This window comes from Canis lupus, chromosome 27 (assembly GCF_003254725.2).
Source record: "Canis lupus dingo isolate Sandy chromosome 27, ASM325472v2, whole genome shotgun sequence".
Lineage (NCBI taxonomy): Eukaryota > Metazoa > Chordata > Mammalia > Carnivora > Canidae > Canis > Canis lupus.
In genome coordinates this window covers 43,608,646-43,629,613 of record NC_064269.1, presented here as the reverse complement: position 1 = coordinate 43,629,613, position 20,968 = coordinate 43,608,646, and the positions used below count along the sequence as shown (strand labels likewise).

The window sequence follows — 20,968 nt, the reverse complement described above, 5'->3', positions numbered from 1 at the left end:
GCCCTTAAGGCTTTTTAAAAACCAAGAATAATACTAATGATGGGGGAACACAGGGCTAGCTGAGGACAAGGCACGAGCTTGGGGCAACACACTGACAAGTCCTTGAAACAGGCAGAGGGACATTCCTCTACGGACTCAACTGCCTCAATGTTAATACTTTGCTAAGGGCAAAAGACAATCTTAGCGAGAACCTCAGGAGCCTTTAAGTTTACTTTAAAATATAAAAATTCCTGGGATCCCTGGGTGGCGCAGCGGTTTGGCGCCTGCCTTTGGCCCAGGGCGCGGTCCTGGAGACCCGGGATCGAATCCCATGTCGGGCTCCTGGTGCATGGAGCCTGCTTCTCCCTCTGCCTGTGTCTCTGCCTCTCTCTCTCTCTCTCTCTCTCTGTGACTATCATAAATAAATAAATTAAAAAAAAAAAAAAAGTATATAGTTGGGCAGCCCCGGTGGCGCAGCGGTTTAGCGCCGCCTGCAGCCGGGGGCATGATCCTGGAGACCCGGGATCGAGCCCCACATTGGGCTCCCTGCATGGAGCCTGCTTCTCCCTCTGCCTGTGTCTCTGCCTCTCTCTTTAGCTGTGTCTCTATGAATAAATAAATAAAATCTTTAAAAAAAATAAAATATAAAAATTCCTTAAAAAATTTTCTTTATCTCTAAACCCCCAAGATATGTGTTGGCAGTCATTCCCCAAGCACATGGCCCACCAACATACATCTGAAGGGTCTTATGACTCAGGTTTTATTAGACAGTAATAAGTGACCTTTTCCCAAAGATAGCCAGCCCCCTCAAGGTCCTGGAAACCTTGCTTCCAAAATTCCTTAGAGAGTACGCTATCCTTAAACCCCTCTCAACTCCCAGGTATATCAGCCACCCCTCACAGGCCTAAGGGTGGGGGTGTGGGGGTGGGGGGCAGCTGGTCTTCCTGCCCACAGGTCCTGTCCCTCTGCTTTAACAAAACCATTTTGCACCAAAGATGTCTCAAGAATTCTTTCTTGGTCGTCGGCTCCAGATCTCACCTATGATCCCAAAACTTCATCACTTACACTTATACATTCTACCCATTTAATTCATTCTTTTGATAAGCATTCTGTACCATCCAGGCAAATTGAAGCATTACTGAAACTGAAAACATTCTTATGAACAGAGTGTACAACAAACTGTAAACATTAGGAAATAGGATTTAGAAAATCATCCATCTGTTCTTGGGGCATTCTAAACATCTACAGTTCTCTTTCTCTCATCGATGCAAGTAAGTTTCCAGTTGTGGCTTTATTTGGCAATGATCTGTGCACTTAGAAACAATAACTTAAATCTTACAGATTCCTTGTAGTTTAGCTAACTACTTTTTGGTTCACATCCAGAAGGAAAAGAAGGTGGGATTAGGAAAGAGGTGAACACAAGAAATTTACAAAATAATCTGAAGGAAGTTGGTGAACAATTAGTCTCCTCGCAAAAATGCATTCCTCAATAGCTCATCTATTATTTAAGACATCTGTAAGAATGCAGGTTTGATTTATAGGAACTAACTATTAGTGGTGGCCTGAGCTTTTGACCTGAGGAAATGCTGAATCTGAGAATGAACTGCCCAAGTTTAACCTTGCTTCTGTCTTTTGTTAAGATAATTATGCTTCAATAGCAGTCATCTGGAAGAGTTTTAGTTTAGCCACAAACTGGAAGACTATCTTTTGCATATCCTGACAAGGATTTTCTGTTTTCTGGATGGGCAGGTCTGGAGAACTCTGACCAAGCAGTACTAACAAATGGAGGAGATAGATCAGCTTACATCATGGAAATAAAGATTTGTTTAACCAGTCTTTGCTGCTGGAAAGGAAGAAGATTCTCATTGACCCCAGTGTAATTTTCCACTGTCCCCACACTCAATATAATTCTAAAAAATGGCAGATGGCTTATCCCATGATGCTTTAGTCAACAGCAAAGGGATAACAATAGTCTAAATATATCCACTGATCACTTGAAAGAAATATGTTAAGTGGCGAAATGAGCTTAAAGGTGAAGGAGTTCAAGTTGGTCTCACTATGCACAATTTCCTGCTGATTGCTGTCATCTGTTCCCTTTGGGGAAGCTCAAAGACTGACAACGCTGGAATGAGAAATGTGTTTTCTTAATAAGGGTGCTGAAGCATTTCTGTGCACCAATAGTCAGAATTACGTGTTTAGCAGCAGGCAAATAACAGAATATGAATGAAATATAAATCACTCTATCTAATTAGATCAAATAAATGAACACCTTTGCAAAATGCAAGATACAAAGGTGATGGGATCGGAGCTCCATTGTGTGCTTAAGGAAATCATCATAATGTGAAAAAGTAAAAGGATTCTATGTTGGTGAAGCATCTTGACTGAATTCCAAATTCTTTTATAAATGATATGCTTGGCCAGCTAGTGTGGTATAGTTAATCTCTGGGGTAAAATGTCACATTCCTAAACTGCAATATAACAGGTGACAATTCAGATTCTAAATTTTAAAATAAAGGATGTAGTATTAGACTCTGAGCCACTGGAATAATGATGCCTTTTTACCAAAATGTATCATTTTAAGTCTTTTGTTCTTTTTATATAAAATTCAAATATTTTATTATGTTGGTTATGTTATTTTTTATTGAGCATTGATAATATACTACAAACTGCACAGAATCAAACTTTTTCTCCCATACCCATCGTTCCCAACTTCTAAAAATTCCGTAACTTAACATACCACTGTCTTTTCCATTTTAAAAGCATACTTTTTTTTTTTTAATTTTTTTTATTTATTTATGATAGGCACACAGTGAGAGAGAGAGAGGCAGAGACACAGGCAGAGGGAGAAGCAGGCTCCATGCACCGGGAGCCCGACGTGGGACTCGATCCCGGGTCTCCAGGATCGCGCCCCGGGCCAAAGGCAGGCGCCAAACCGCTGCGCCACCCAGGGATCCCTTAAAAGCATACTCTTGATACTGATTTCTACAGGTGTATGTGGCTAAAAAGGGCAATTGATAGTCAAGAGAATAAAATGTTATGATCACATATTGTGTGGAGGCTGAGAAAAATCAAGGCCATCCCACCTAAAGTTTAGCATTAGCACAAGTACAGCCATCTTAGGCCCCTGTGAATAAGAGCTGAACTTATGGGAAAAACTGCAGAATGTCCTCAATGTCCTCGGCAGGTAATCCCATATCAGAAAGACAACAGAGCTCAGAATTGCCCTTGGCAGAGAATCCCATATCAGAAACACAACAGAGCCCACACCCACGGTAGAAAGTCCCATATTAGAATGAGAACAGAGCTCAATGCCCTTGAAAGCCCCACATCAAAATGTAAACAGAACTTGAGAAATTCCTCCATCCCTTCTGAAAATCCCCTAGACCAGCCTATAAAAAAACCAGCTGTAACCCACTTCGGGGTCCAAGTCCCTGCTCTGCTATGTCGGGTATACTTGGACCCAAGCTCGAGCTTGTAAATAAACCCTCGTGTGTTTGCATCGGTGTCGGCTCCTTGGTGGTTTCTCGGATTCGCAATCTTGGGCACAACACTGCACATATAAACATATAAACTTTGGGCAATGTCAGTATCTTTTATTGGGTATATTAGCAGTTATGTTTTCCTTTTGTTTTGAAAGAAAGAGAGATAGTATTGTTCTCTTATCTGCAATTTTGTTAAATCTGAAATGGACAACCATAGGAGAGAGCAACCTCTTAAAAAATTTGGAAGATAGACAAGAAGATTAAAGCTAATAAACAGGGCAGCCTGGGTGGGTCAGCGGTCCCAGGGTGTGATCCTGAAGACCCGGGATTGAGTCCCACATCCGGCTCCTTGCATGGGGCCTGCTTCTCCCTCTGCCTGTATCTCTGCCTGTGTCTCTCATAAATTAAAAAAAAAAAAAAAAAAAAAAAAGCTAAGGTTGTTTAGCCCTCTACCAAAGCATTAAAATTAAAAAAAAAAACATAAAGCTAATAAACAGTCACAGTCATCTAACTTTTGAGAATAAGAAAAACTGTTGTTCCCTCAATACATCTGATATAAAAGACTATGGAGGATGCTTGAGTGGCTCAGCAGTTGGCGGCTATCTTCGGCTCAGGGCATAGTCCAGGAGTTCTGGGATGAGTCCTACATCAGGCTTCCTGCATGGAGCCTGCTTCTTCCTCTGCCTTTGTCTCTGTCTCTCTCTCATGAATAAATAAATAAAATCTTAAAAAAAAAGAAAAAAGAAAAGAAAAGACTGTATGGTATAGTTGAGCTTGGGCAGTTAAGTTTTATAGAGAGCACTCAAAAGTGTCAAAACTAAAAAATTTTAAAGAGCACTCTGCTTTTCAGAGGGTAATGGAATTCAGGGTGAAATTTTAAAAAAGCAAATTACAAAAAGAATCTTATTTTAGTAGCCATTTAACACTTAATAAAATTGGTTCTTTGAAAAAAGAAAGGTGTTTTCTGATAAAAGTAATATCCATTTATGGAAGAAAAACTGGAGATCCAGAAAAGTAAACAGAAGAAAACAGAGGTATCAAAAATGGTTCCTTTTCAATGAGTCTTGAGATGTGGAAGTCACCTATTCTAAGTCTAATATGGCTATTTTAAAGAAAGTGAACCTTGATGGGGATTAGTAATGGACTTTATGAGCTTTACTAACTAAAGTCTATTTGCAGAAGAGGAAGACTTCTAGTGAGGCACATTCTGATTTCATTTCCCATGAGCCCCAAGGGAGCAATACAAGCACGTATAATATGAAAGGTAATGTATGTATGCCACAAGCACAGAGCAAAATAAGAACTGCAATGCTCTTCCGGCTAAATTACTCTCCTAGTTCTGTTAATGTCTTTCCTCAGTTAAAAAAAAAAAGAAGAGAAAGAGAAAGAAAATGTATACACAGACATTTCAAAGTGATTGGTGACCCCCTACAGCTTGACTAAGATGCCAAATTACTGCATAATGAGTAGGTAGTAGCAGAAATCCAACTTTTAAGTCATTAAAGAGGTCTTTTCACTCCATCCCTGGTGCTTTAAACTACATACAGTTGAACCTGCCCTTTGACCTGAAAATTTTAATAGCATCAAGATGTCACTAAAAGTACTCTACTGTGTCATTTGAGCTTTAAGAAATAGTAAGACCGGGGATCCCTGGGTGGCGCAGTGGTTTAGCGCCTGCTTTTGGCCCAGGGCGCGATCCTGGAGACCCGGGATCGAATCCCATGTCAGGCTCCCGGTGCATGGAGCCTGCTTCTCCCTCTGCCTGTGTCTCTGCCTCTCTCTCTCTCTCTGTGACTATCATAAATAAATAAAAATTTAAAAAAAAATTAAAAAAAAAAAAAAGAAATAGTAAGACCACCTCTCCCTTCTGAGAACATTTGGAAACAGGAGGCAAATATCCAAGGCAAATGGAGCTCAAAATCTTTCTGATAATGCCTGAATTTTTGAGAACACTACCACATTAGCCTGCAATCGCTAGTAAATAAGAAATACAATCATTGTTGGAGTGATGGTGGTTAACAATTTAAGAGTGAGCCCTAAATATGTGAGTGTTTTTAATAGAAATTTCACACAGAAAAGGGGGTATGCATGAAGGGATGCCACCAAGGTTTACTTTTCCCCCTCCTCCTCCAACTGGGTATTTCAAATTCAATGATTATACAATCATGTAGTGCTCACTTCGGCAGCACATATACGCAATCATGTTTCATAAATATCGTAATACTGAAAACAACAGGAGACAGATCAGATGAAAGTGAGAATAAGGTCAGTTGCTTTAGATGTATTATTGTCATGGACATGCAAGCACAGTTTAATTTTAAGATAAATTTGGAATCTAGATTCTCTTATTGATGCTTCCTTGATTCTGATGCCTCCTTTACTTCTTATTTAACCATTTGACTATCCACAGTGAGCAGTAAATTACTAGGATATCTCTTCCACTCTTTTATCTCATTTCCTGAAGAAATCTTTCTGATTATTATTTTCTCTAACTTCATTTACAGAGGTCTCAGAGTATGTTAGACTTACTACCTTTTTTTTTTTTTTTTTAATTTTTATTTATTTATGATAGTCACACAGAGAGAGAGAGAGAGGCAGAGACACAGGCAGAGGGAGAAGCAGGCTCCATGCACCGGGAGCCCGATGTGGGATTCGATCCCGGGTCTCCAGGATCACGCCCTGGGCCAAAGGCAGGCGCTAAACCGCTGCGCCACCCAGAGATCCCCTAGACTTACTACCTTAATTAAGCTCAGTGAAAACCAGTCTGTGGGCGAGCCTACTTGGGCATGTCTGACCTTGCAAGTTTCCGTCACCTATTGTCTTATTATCTCTGTTTTAGGTACTCCAAAATATCTTCTTCGATGTAGAATGTCAACACTTAATAAAACTTTTCACCTATCATAATAAATTTCTTTTTCAATATCAATTAAATCACCACATTCCTAGATCCACAGGCTGACAACATCTAAATAATTTGACTTCTTTGCACCCCATAACCAATATTCACATTTTGTCGGTTTTTCCTTTCTAATGGTTTTTAATGAACCTGTGGCTTTGTATCTGCATGTTCACTATAATAGTCACTACCATCCTTTGATCATGGGTCTATATTATTCTTAAACCCATTCTGATTTCCCCATCCTTCTACAATGTCCTCTCCTAATTCACTTTCATCTGGTTTCTTACCACTCTACCTGAAATGCCTGTAGCTTTCTCTTTAAACTTGGCTGCTGGGATCCCTGGGTGGTGCAGCGGTTTGGTGCCTGCCTTTGGCCCAGGGGCGATCCTGGAGACCCGGGATCGAATCCCACATCGGGCTCTCGGTGCATGGAGCCTGCTTCTCCCTCTGCCTGTGTCTCTGCCTCTCTCTCTCTCTCTGTGACTATCATTATAAAATAAAATAAACTTGGCTGCTAATTTTTCTCTGTTCAGCATTTCTGTTCAGTATGTTCACAGTTTAAGTGATATTAATAAGCATGTGCCCTGTAAATGTCCTTCAATTGTTCTACACATTCAGGGTCTGCTTCCTCAACTGTGTTATGTTTATGGCTTATGTCTTTAAGTTTTTCTTTTAATGTTTCTATGTATTTATTGGTCGGTCTTCCAATTTATTAGCTCACTAATTTAAAAATATTTTTGAACTTTTTATTCTTTTTTTTTTTTTTTGAACTTTTTATTCTTAATTGTGGTAAAATACATATAACAACGTTTACCATTTTAACCATTTTTAACTGTACATTCAGTAGTGTTAAGTTCATTCATACTGCTGTGCAACCAATCTCTAGAACTCTTTATCTTGCAAAACTCAAACTGTAACTATTAATAACTCGCTATTCTTCCTTTCTGCCTCCAACCTTTGGCAACCATCATTTACTTTCTGTCTCTATGATTTTGATTACTCTAGGAATCTCACATAAAGGGAATCGCACAGTTATTTGTCTTATTGTGTCTGGTTTATTCACTTAACATAATGTCTTCAAGGTTCATCTGTGTGGTAGCATGTGTGTCAGAATTTCCTTCTTTTTCAAGGCTGAATAACATTCCACTGTATATATACACCACACTGTTTATCCATTCATCAATTTGAGTTGCTTCTGCCTCTGCCTATTGTAAATAATATCCCATTTTTAAATTTAAAATATAGTGTTTTCTTTCTAGAGTCTTATTCATGGCTTTCCACACCAGAAGCTTATAAATATTATTAATTCTATGCATTGCATATGCCTAAACTATTTTCTTTTATTTGTTATGAATTACTCTCAGTACTCTATATATTCTGGTATTATTTGCCAGTCTTCCTTTTCTGTCTAAAGCCTTTGCTTGAAAAATAGCTGGAATATAAGCTCCACAAAAGAAGGATCTTCATCTGTTCTGTTCACTAAGGTATTCCAAATTCCAAGAATAGTTCCTGGCATGGAGTAGGCACTTCACAAATGTATCTTCAACTAATAACTCCTCCAATTATGACTCCATTTCTATCCAATGTGGTGGTAGTTTGGTTTCCCAACTATTCCAACATATTCCCTTATTGAAGCTTCTCCCTTACTTCACTTTATTATTTTTTAAAAAAATATTTTATTTATTTATTCATGAGATACACACAGAGAGAGATAGAGAGAGGCAGAGACACAGGCAGAGGCAGAGGGAGAAGCAGGCTCCATGCAGGGAACCTGATGCGGGACTTGATCCTGGGTCTCCAGGATCACACCCTGGGCTGAAGGCGGTGCTAAACCGCTGAGCCACCCAGGCTGCCCTCACTTTATTTTTAAAGGTCCCTCCCACCCCCCCGCCCAGTAGCATGCTGGAAGGCAAGTGTATAGAGGGAATGGAAAAAATTTGAAAACATGAAGAAAATCAAGACTGCAAAAGAGACCACTAACTTTGGCTAATTTATAATTCATTTAAAGAGTTCTGATTTTCTCTAAGTAGAGAGATGACAACTGGAATCATAGGTTCAATTCTAGATGTCATAATTTAAGAGACAAAGTAAAGGGTATACAAGGGAAGGTGACATGATGGGGTTATAAAAGGGCATGTTAATCCAAAAAGATTTATCCATATAACATGGTAATTGCTCTCAGAATAGCAGGAACAGGAAGAGCAGAAATAAATAAGACATTTAATCTATGTTCCTCTAGAGGGCACAAATGGCATTAAAAGGAATAAAGTCACAAATATTTCAGTTTACATGATGAACATCTAATGTATTAACTCTTGTTAACAAGTAAAATTGAGGGCAGCCCCAGTGGCGCAGTGGTTTAGCGCCGCCTGCAGCCCGGGGCGTGATCCTGGAGACCCGGGATCGAGTCCCACGTCAGGCTCCGCGCATGGAGCCTGCTTCTCCCTCTGCCTGTGTCTCTGTCTCTCTCTGTCTCTCTGTGTGTCTCTATGAATAAATAAAAAAACAAAACAAAACAAAAGAACAACAACAAAAAAAACAAGTAGAATTGGGAAGTCCAAAAACTGGTAGAGCTTTCCATGAGTGGGTATTTAAAGAGATTATTAAAGATACTATATAAATTGTTTTGTTTTTGAGTATTATGTCTATCTTCTTTAACTGTAATATTTCAATAAAAACTAATGAGATGAGACAATAAGGAATAAGAAACTGAAAAGATGGCTTTGAATCAGAGTAGAGATGGTCTGGAATATCAGTAAGGAATACAGAGATTAGGAAATCCTTGAGGGTTCTGACCCAAACTTGACAAACAGAGGTTACTCAAAATACAGAATGATTTGATTTTGATAATACAGTAGCATTAGAAGTTCCAGAAAAGTAAAGCAAGGGTTTAGAAAGATTGATTTAAAGGCAAAGAGGGGGAGATTGGATGATTCTTAAAACAGGAAGGTCAGGATGCTACCTCTGGAAATGTATTATGAATAGAATTATCATATTATAAAAATTATTTTTAAGGAATGAAGGATAAAATGATGCTGTCTGAATTTTGGATTTAAGAGTCACAGGTGGGGGCACCTGGGTGGCTCAGTAGTTGAGCATCTGCCTTTGGCTTGGGTCATGATCCTGAAGCCCAGGATTGAGTCCCACATCAGGCTGTCTGTGAGGAGCCTCCTTCTCCCTCTGCCTATGTCCCTGCCTCTTTCTCTGTATCTCTCATGAATAAACAAATAAAATATTAAAAAAAAAAAAAAAGAGTCACAGGTGGAGTATAATAAACTGCTATATAATTCAATGAATATTAAATTATAAAATATATCACATTTCTGTTTTGATGCTGGAAAGTAACTTCATTTTTAAAAATTTTTTTATTTATTTATGACAGAGAAAGCACATGTGTGTGCGGGGGGCGGGGGGGGGGGGAGGAGCAGAGGCCTGACATGGTGGCCAATCTTAGGACCCTAAGGTCATGACCTGAGCAGAAACCAAGAGTCGGACACTTAATCCACTGAGCCACCCAGGAGCCCATGTAAAGTAACTTCCAAATGTCATCAAATACAGATTATCGTAAGGCCTTTGATCCAATAATAAATGCATGCTGGGGCCCTGCCTCATAGAACCTTCTTGCAGCACAGTAGCAAGGCAAACTTTGCCCAGAATAATCTGGAATCTTCTCGACCTTCTCTTGCTTTATGTCTGTCTCCTGAAATAAGGGAAGAAAATTGATTTATATTAAGATTTACACTGACATAAGTATGGGTAGAGAAGTTTATCCCAACTTGGGCTGGTTTATTTTTCAGAAGTCCTTGAAAAGAATCAAAGTTAACACAATAAAAACAGAAACTGCTGGTAGTTACAGCTCAGTAAGTGAGGTTGATTAAACAAAATTTAGCATGGAAAACCTGTATTCATTCTTCTCTTCACTTTTTATGAAATATGAGCATTTTGGTATTCCCAAACAGTAGAGGTTATGACACATTTGGAAAACAGTTCTACTGTGATATTGACACTTCTGTTATGAAGCTTCTGCCTGCTTCTCAGACTGGCAAAAACTTGATGTTTGTATCTAAATTTGTAAGAAAAAACAAAAGTTTGTATCTTTTCCATTTGTTTTAAAAAATAAAAATTAATTGAAATCTAATCCACAAAGAGACATAAAGCAAATCAGCGGTTGCCAGCAAATTAGACCTGGGGTTGAAGAAAGACAGGACAGGGAAGCAACAGAGCTTTCTGGAAATGTACTACAGCTTGACTATGGTGGCTGTAACACAGTGTATATGTTTGTCAAAACTCACAATACTGTACCCTTAACATGTATACATTTTATTGTATTGATAAAAGTCAATAAATTTTAAAATCATAAGAATTTTCTGAATGAGGAATGTTACATAGCAAACATGACAACAATAAGGACAATGCATTTTTAAATTATGGTAAAATATACATAACACTAAATTTATTATTTTAATCATTTTTTAGTATATCGTTCTGTGGCACCATATATTGACAATGTCGTGCAACCATCAAAATCACGATCTTTCTCCAGAACTTGTTTTCTCCAACTAAAACTCTATACCCATAAAATACTAACTCCTCATTCTCTCCTCCCCCAACCCAGGGCAACCACCATTCTAATTTCCCTCTTCTTTTTTTTTTTTTTTTTTTAATTTATTTATTTATTAATGAGAGACACAGAGAGAGAGAGAGAGAGAGAGAGAGAGAGGCAGAGACACAGGCAGAGGGAGAAGCAGGCTCCATGCAGAGAGCCTGACATGGGACTCGATCCAGGGTCTCCAGATCACGCCCTGGGCTGGAGGCGGTGCTAAACCGCTGCACCACCTGGGCTGCCCTAATTTCCCTCTTCTTGAATTTAACTACCCTAGTTACCAGATACGTAAAACTATATAGTATTTGTCCTTTTGTATCTGGCTTATTTCATTTAGCATAATGTCTAAAATTATAATGTATTTTTATTCTTCCAAATTTAAATGCCCTTTAAAATATACCCTATAAGTATTTTTCCTAAGCCTTTCACACTTTTTATCTAAAGAAAAAAGAAAATTAGATCTTTAAAAATCTATGCCTTTTATTCAGTTATAGTTGGACTAGGTGGTGGTGGTGGGAAGAGCCATGATCAGATGAGCTGAGCAGAAGAGGAAAGGTCTGAGGCAGAAGCACTGACAGAACTTAGTGATGACACTGGCCTCCTTGGGGTCCGGATGCTTTCCCTAATTAAATCTACTTCAAAGGTATAATACAGAAGCATGGTTTCAGTGTTGCTAGACTGTACATAATTTAGAATTTCTGCAAACAATTTGTTTTCTGTCAGCATTAAATATCATTTATAGTCACACTGAGTACCTGGTTAAAACTGAAGGTGATTTTTATTATAGTCCTAATATTTGGTTAAACTTGAAATAAATATTTGATTATACAAAAGCTTGTCCAATCTTCTCTAGAGCTATATAGAGTATAAAAAGTACTAGCAACAGAATAAAGCAATCTGGAGATAAAAGGTCTAAAATAAAGAACTTCATGCAAAAATAGAAAGGCTTGGGCAGCCCCAGTGGCGCAGCGGTTTGGCGCCGCCTGCAGCCTGGGGTGTGATCCTGGAGACCTGGGATCGAGTCCCACATCAGGCTTCCTGCATGGAGCCTGCTTCTCCTCCTCCCTCTCCCTCTGCCTCTGTCTCTGCCTCTCTCTCTGTGTCTATGAATAAATAAATAAAATCTTAAAAAAAAAATAGAAAGGCTTTCTTTTAAGAAACAGGAATCCAGCTGCTCTTCCATGAATACTTTAAATAAAATTTAGCTTCCCTAACTATAAATAAGATCCCAATAAACTCTGGACATCCTTTTTACTCTTTTCCCCTATGTTTCATACAAAGAGTCATCTATTTGTTTCATCCTTTCTGGGCTGACTAGCTGACAATTAAGTAAAAAGCTTTCAAAAACTACACCTCAGCCCTCGGGATAATCAATAGTCTTATAAATGATACATTATGTGGTCCAATGTCCCAGAGTTTTGCTTTCCTGAAAACACTTTTATAAAAACCAATTTCAGGAGAGATTTTCATGGCATATTGATGACTGCAGAATGTTTAGATCTAGATCTTGCTTATGGTGCTCAAGATTAAGAAGGCAGCAGAGATCTGGCATTTAAGTAGAGTACCAAGCTTCCCTAAAGAGAAAGTGAGGTTGTTATGCAAAACAGACCAAAGCACAGATTTCCATAAGTTCTTTATTAGCTTAATACAGACATGCAAATTTTTTTCAAGCCAGCGACTAAAATCGCATCAACTTAATTATTAAATAATTTAATTAATTAATTAATTTTTATTAGATTATCTTACTTAAATTCCATTAGTTGACATATATCATTAATTTCAGATGTAGAATTTGGTGATTCCATCAGTTGCATATAACAACTCTCTCTCTATCATTAAAAAAAAAAAGTTTTACTTTTAAAGGACTTTTTAAATTTTTAATTTATTTATGATAGTCACACAGAGAGAAAGAGAGAGAGGCAGAGACACAGGAAGAGGGAAAGCAGGCTCCATGCACCGGGAGCCCGATGTGGGATTCGATCCTGGGTCTCCAGGATCGCGCCCTGGGCCAAAGGCAGGTGCCAAACCACTGTGCCACCCAGGGATCCCAAAGTAAAACTTTCTTGAAGAAGCCCCAGTACATTAAATGTGGGTAGAGCCCTACAGAAAACAGCATCCCTTTCTGACTCTAGTTAAGAAACATCTACCATAAAAACTGAATAGGATTGTAGAGGGAAAGCATGGTATGGTTTTTAAGGAAGAGACACTTTGGCATTATGCCAGATCCTTTAAGATTTTTGAATGTGAGGCTTTTGACTCAAGCTACTCCGCAAAATTGAATGACTTCAAGGGTTCTTCAGAGGAAAAAATGTAATTCCAGTTTGTCAAAAAACACATAAGAAATTTATACCATTCTTATTCTATTGAATAAGAATTATTATTCCAATTGTTATTGGTTGAACAAACAGGAAAGACATCTTTAAGAAAATGCATACAGCAAAATGAAAAGATTAAGGGAGAAAATGTTTTAGTTACTACAGACTAATTACAGATATTTTATTTAAACAACTAAAAAAGGGATCCCTGGGTGGCGCAGTGGTTTGGCGCCTGCCTTTGGCGTGATCCTGGAGACCCGGGATCGAATCCCACGTCGGGCTCCCGGTGCATGGAGCCTGCTTCTCCCTCTGCCTGTGTCTCTGCCTCTCTCTCTCTCTCTGTGTGACTATCATAAATAATAAATAAACAACTAAAAAATAATCTCCACACATGACATGGGACTCAAACTCATGACCCCAAGATCAAGAGTAGCAATGTCCTTCGGAGTGAGCCAGCCAGCTGTCCCTAAACATAGACATTTTAGTCAGATGTAAAAATGGGTGTGCAACATGAAAAACTCAAACATAAAAAACAAATTATTAAAAATGGAAGTCTGTGCTCTACTGTTGACTTACTATATCTGAATTTCAGAGGATGAGCATCTCTAACTTTTTAAGAAGCAGTCCAGGTAACTTGAGATTCACTACTTTACAGAAAGATGAACTGATTTAAAAAGACCAACAGTAAGATATTATAGGTATCCCTGATTCCCCACATCCTTGTCAAGACTGAGTTTGCTGTTGTTTTCTTTTTCTAAAGATTTTATTTATTCATTCATGAGAGACACAGAGAAAGAGGCAGAGACATAGACAATGGACCAAGAGAAGCAGGCTCCCCCCTCTCGTCCCTCCCCCGCAGGGAGCTCGGACCCGGGATCAGGAAGCTCAACTGCTGAGCCACCCAGGCATCCCGCCAAGACTGAGTTTTTATTTGGGATTTGCATTTACTGTTCCAAATTCAATAAATACATAGAAAATCTTCCAATTCTATAGTGAAAATGACCTGTTTTTTTAACTCTTAAATTCTGATGATACTGCAGACACTTAATAATATTGACCATTACTGGATTTAGAAATATCATGCAGAGAGGACTTCTGTAGTGTAACTCTACCAGCAGATTGTTTGAAAAAAAGTTTACGGAACATCTCCTAATACATTCATACGTAAATTTCCTCCTTTCTTTTTGGCGAGGGCCATCACAAGACAGGTGAATTTAGGATCTTCTGTTTTCTAAATCTCTGCCTTTAACAAGAGCTGGCAGCCACAGGAGTTTTTGTTGGGGATTATTCAAATCCTATCAAAATCCCTAGTGAATTATGTTCTTAAACCCACTGATTTCTGTTGGAGATGGTGGGGGGTGGGTAGAGGGATAGCTTAGCATGAGCCTCAAGAGATGAAGCTAAGTGGTGGGTTCACAGTAACATCTGGGGATGATGTATACAAAAAGATTTATACTGGTCTTTCTTTCATTTTTTCTTTACTATTTCATAATAGTATGTCTGTTCTGCCTCAAGTTTAATGGTATAATATGAACAGAAAATATCAGAATATAAACCTCCCTTATAAAGATATAGTCCCTTCAAAATAAGGCACACCTGTTATTGTTTTACTCACACTTTCGGGCTATACCACTTGTTATGTCTTTTAAGGAAGTCTCTGTTTCCAAAGGAAAATAAAGTCTTACACTGTTTCTCAGAATTCAAACTCCAGAAACCTCCATTTATTTAGTTGTCTGTTTTAAGAATTATTGAACGCTTTAAGCAATTAATCCCTGCACTTTGTCACTGTCCCACTGTTTAGTTAACCTTTCCCAGTCATAGATGGATAACATGTCCATACCAGCTGTCCACACTGTGCTACCATAGAGGTTTGCTTGCCTGTTTTTAAAGCTCCTATTGCATTCCAAGCCTGTTTGCTATGACATTTGTTAGAAGAATGCCAGTGGTATCATGGTACTCATTTCTCCATCCTGCAGTATAATCAAGAACTAAGTGTGCCTTGATTTAAAAAATTATCCAACATTACACAGAACATGTAATGTTTGAATTGGTTGGTATACTGCCTGAAAAAAAGTGGGTAATGTTCCAATAACTAAATATCCATAATATTCTTCAGGCTATATATGAAACATAAAAAAATCTATAGGGATATATGTAACTGTGGATGGTCTGAGAGGGGACTAGAGATACTAGGGTTCCTGAGATCTTAAAGGTCACCAAAAGCACTTGGTGGCCAAAATAGATGAAAACAAATTCAGTAGTTTATTACCTTCCTCTACTAATGATTCAACAATTCTATCCATCTGCTATCAATTTGTTGGCAAAAATGATAACAACTCCTCTCCTACACAGCTTTGGAATGAAACATCTGGTGGGGAAATTCTATAGGAATGGGCAAGGGGCTGTGCTTGCATTTGGCAGATGAATTATTATTGTTGTCAGCTTGGATGATCCTACCTTCTCTGCATTTTTCTTAGGTTCTAGCTACTTGTAAAATGCCAAACACAATTTGGAAAGCATGGTTATCACACCTATTCTTCCTTTGCATGTATATAAGGAGCACATGGTTACAGCAGGCATAAAACAACGAGAAATGCAAAACCTTCTGGTAAGTGTGTGGTTTTTAAAAAAAAATTTAAGTTTCCCTGTATAGCAATGGTATTATTTTTATTAGAGAAAATATGCTCAAAAGTAGTAAAGCAATAACCATCACTCCCTTCTACGTCACACATTTACTTCTTGAAGACACAGGAAAATGACAGGTAAAATAATATTTCAGGGGCAGCTTGGGTGGCTCAGATGTTTAGCGCTGCCTTCAGTCCATGGCCTAATCCTGGAAACCTGGGATCGAGTCCCATGTTGGGCTCCCTGCGTAGAGCCTGCTTCTTCCTCTGCCTGTGGCTCTGCCTCTCTCTCTCTCATGAATGAATAAATAAAATCTTTAAAAAATATATTTCAGAACAAGTTTTAGAATTTTACTGTATGTATAATTTTTAAAAAATACTTTATTTATTTATTTATTTATTTGCTATATATAGAGAGAGCACAAGCAGGAGTGGCAAAGGGAGAGGGAGAAGCAGGCCCCCTGCTGAGCAGGGAGCCCAACTGGGGGTGGGGTGGGCAGCTGGATCCCAGGACCTTGAGATTATGACCTGAGCTGAAGGCAGACACTTAACTGACTGAGCTACCCAAGGGCTGCTGTAAACTAAAAGTTTTTAAAAATCTTTTAGAAGTGTCGGGCTACTCAGTCAGTGGAATGTGCAACTTTTGATCTCGGGGTTCTAAGTTTGTGCCCCATATTGGTAAAGAGATTACTTAAAAATACAATAAACTTTTAAACTTTATTACTCTAAAAAGAATAGTAAAGTTTTTAAAGCTAGAGAAAATGATAACTATTATTGATTACATTTTGTTTGGGGCCTCTGGTTATCTTCGTCCTCAACTATTTTATCTTAGAGTACCTCTATTTTGTCATACACCATAGCAATGTACGCATTTTCCCTATTTCTGAAAGCTGATTGACGGCAGGAATGTTATCAAGTCTACTTTTGACTCAGCCAATCTGCTCAGCTGTAGTGTCTAACTGGTGCCTTCCTTGCAGGGGTAAATTCCATTTTCCAAAGTATATTCTCTCTATGTCTAGTTACCTCACCTGGTCAGAGGAGTAGTAAAGACAAGATAGTTTTCTGTTACTTCTAGTCTGTTCCACAGCCCAAAATTTCACTGCTAGCACACACAGTTATTCTCTAGGTCGGCATTTCTCAAAAGTATATTCCACAGAAGTATGGAAAGAGATATCAACAAATGTCCCATGAAAAAAAGATTTCCATGGTCAAATATATGGTATAGATTACATATCTTTAAAAAGATGCTATATTTTAAAGCAGGGGTAGCCAAACTACTGCCCACAGGCCAACCCTGACAAACCACCTGTTGATGTAGAGCCTGTGTGCAAAAAATGGCTTTTACATTTTTAAGCAGTGGAAAAATGAAAAAGAAAAATATTTTTGTGACATATTATGTATGAAATATATGACTTATAATATATGAGAATATATAAAATACAGCATTTTATAAAGATTTGAAATGCAAAATTTCAATGTCTATAAACAAAATATGAATGGGGCAAAACATACACATTTGTTTATGTATTTTCTTTTCTCTTCTTTTTTTTTTGAATTGTTTATGTATTTTCTATGGCAACAGAAAATCTGGGTGGGGGCAGCCCCGGTGGCGCAGCGGTTTAGCGCCGCCTGCAGCCCAGGGTGTTATCCTGGAGACCCGGGATCGAGTCCCATGTCGGGCTCCCTGCATGGAGCCTGCTTCTCCCTCTGCCTGTGTCTCTGCCTCTCTCTGTGTCTCTCATGAATAAATAAAATCTTTAAAAAAAAAAAAAAAAAGAAAAAGAAAATCTGGGTGGTTGTGGCAGACATCAAATTGTCCCCAAAGCTCAACATACTTACTATTTGGCTCTTCACAGAAAAAGTTTGCCAACCCTTTTGTAAACTATTTTCCTTTTTTTTTTTTTTCTAAAGATTTATTTATTTATTCAGAGAGAGCGAAAGAGAGGCAGAAACACAGGCAGAGAGAGAAGCAGGCTCCATGCAGGGAGCCCAATGTGGGACTTGATCCCCGGTCTCCAGGATCACACCCTGGGCTGCAGGCGGCGCCAAACCGCTGCGCCACCGTGGCTGCCCCTGTAAACTATTTTCCAAACTTAATGACCATGGAACCCTACCTTCCTCAGTTTTCTGGGGAACACCAATTAACACCTGGAAACATACTAATATTCTAAGAAAACAGTTTGGAAAGTGATGACTTAACAATAAGTCAGTGGATCTCAAAAGAATGAATAAAAGAGCATGAACATCTGGGAAAAAATTGACTGTAATCAATAGTGCCAACATGACTACTACAGAGCCGGCTACTCTGCTAAACATTTTACATGGATTAAGTAATTTAATCTTTATTATAAAAACCCTATGAATTTGGGAAAGGAGGTATCTAATAGGCAGTTGTATTGATGGGCATGGAGCCAGGCCCTGAATTATAAATAGATGTGGAAATGATGAGCATAGAAGGTAGGTGAAACAACAGGAGTGCATGAAACCACCACGATTAGAAGAGAGGCACATAGCACTGTTGGAATAAAAGTCTGTAAAGGACTGAGGAGAGAATAGTCTTAGGAGTAGAAGAAAACAAGGAGACAATGTATCTTGAAAGCTAAAGAAAGTGAATTTCAAGAAATAAGTGATCAAATACTTTGAAGGGCTTATAGACAAAGTCAAAACAAAGAATGCAAAATTTTCGTTTGGTTTAGCTTTTAGAAGGTTTCCAGTTATCATGGAAAGCAGTTTCAGGGCTGGTAGCATAAGCCATATTGGAAAAGGTTGAGGAAACACACACAGTGATATACTGTTCAGCCATGAAAAAGGAATGAAATCTTGCCATTTGCAACAATATGAATGTACTTTGAAGATACTATGCTAAGTGAAATAAGTCAGAGAAAGACAGATATTGTATGATTTTCACCTGTATGTATAATCTAAAATATCAAAACAAATGAACAAACAAAACAAAATATATAGAGATAACAGATTGGTAGTAACCAGAGAGGAAGGGGGGGGGTGAAAGGTGGGCAAATGAGTGAAGGGATTATTTGTGTGTTTGTATGTCTCTCTGTGTGTGTTTATATAGATACACACATACACAATATTTTCTTTATCCATTAACCCATTAAGGAACATTTAGGTTGTTACCATTCCTTGGTTATTGTAAATAATGCTACAATAAACATATCTCTTTTTAATATATCTTTTCAAATCAGCATTTTTTTTTAATTCTTTGAATAAATACCCACAGGAGGAAGGGCTGGTTCATATGGTAGTTCTATTCTTAATTTTTTCATTAATCTCTATACTGCTTTCTCTAGTGGCTGTACCCATTCTACATTCCCCCCAAGAGTACATGAGAGATCCTTTTTCTCCACATCCTCTTCAATGCTTGTTATTTCTAGTCTTTTTGATATCAGTGATAATAGCCATTCTAACTGGTATGAGGCAATACTGCATTACAGCTTTAATTTGCAATTCCCTAATTATTAGTGATGCTGAACAACTTTTCACGTCCCTGTTGGCCACCTGTGTCTTCTTTGGAAAAATACCTTTTTAGAAACTCTGTCCATTTTTAATTGGGTTGGTTTTTGTTGGTGTTGTGATGTGTTTTTTTTTTTTTTTTTTTTTTTTTTTTTTTTTTTGTTGTGATGTGTTGTACAAGTTCTTTATATATTTTAGATATTAATCCCTGGTTGGATATATGATTTGCAAAATTCTTTTCCCATTCAGTAGGTTTCCTGTTTTGATGATGATTTCTTTCACTGTGTAGCTTTGTAGTTTTGATATAATCCATTTATTTTTTTTGTTTCCCTTGCCTCTGGAGTCAGATCTACAAAAAAGCACTAAGACCAATATCAACAGTTATCACCTATATTTTATTCCAGCTATTTTATGTTTTGAGGCCTAACTTTCAAGACTTTAATCCATTTTGAGTTAATTTTTGTATATGGTGTAAAATAGTGGTCTAGTTTCACTCTTTTGCATATGGCTGTCCAGTTTTCCCAATGTCATTTATTGAAAAGACTGTCCTTTCTCCACTATGTGTTCTTGGCTCCTTTCTTGTAAATTAGTTGTCTGTATGTATTTGAATTTAGTTCTGGGATCTCAATTCTTTTTTTTTTTTTTTAAAGATTTTATTTATTTATTCATGAGAGAGAGAGAGGCAGAGACACAGGTAGACAGAGAAACAGGCTGCATGCAAGGAGCCTGATGTGGGACTTGAACCTGGGAATCCAGGATCACACATTGAGCCAAAGGCAGGCACTCAACCGCTGAGCCACCCAGGCGTCCCTGGGATCTCAATTCTGTTCTATTGATTTGTGTACTTGTTTTTATCCCCAATATCACACTATTTTGATTACTATAGCTTTGTAGTATAGTTTAAAACCAGAGAGAGCACGATTTCTTCAGCTTTACTATTCTTTCTCAAGCTTGCTTTGATGATTTAGGATCTTTTGTGTTTCCAAATTTTAGGATTACTTATTTTATTTTTTTAAAAAGATTTTATTTATTTATTCATGAGAGACACAGAGAGAGAGGCACAGACACAGGCAGAGGGAGATGCAGGCTCCATGCAAGGAGCCTGACATGGGACTCGATCCCGGGTCTCCAGGACCAGGCCCTGGGCTGAAGGCGGCGCTAAACCCCTAAGTCACCCGGGCCGCTCAAGGATTACTTATTATAGTTCTGTGGAAAATGCCCTTGGAATTTACATAGGGATTACATGGAATCTATAGATTCCTTTGGGTAGTATGGACATTTTAACAATATTCCTGTAATCTATAAACATAGAATATCTATTATTCGTGTCTTCTTCAATCTCTTTCATCAGTGTCTTATAGTTTCACTGTACAGATCTTTCACCTCCTTGGTTAAATTTTCCTTGGGTATTTTATTCTTTTTGATGTAACTGTAAATAGGATTGCTTTCCTAATTTCCTGTTAATTCACTATTCGTGTATAGAAATGCCACTGATTTCGGTATATTGATTTTGTATACTGCTACCTTGCTGAATTAATTTATTGGTTTTAACAGTTGTTTGGTGAAGTCTTTGGGTTTTTAATATATAGTATTAT

General features: G+C 38.1%; 1 protein-coding gene across 17 annotated transcripts in view; it reads right to left on the bottom strand.

Annotated features, from left to right (window-relative positions):
• Positions 1 to 20,968, bottom strand: part of ERC1 (ELKS/RAB6-interacting/CAST family member 1) — a 539,401-nt gene that overhangs the window by 149,524 nt on the left and 368,909 nt on the right. The window lies entirely within an intron of this gene.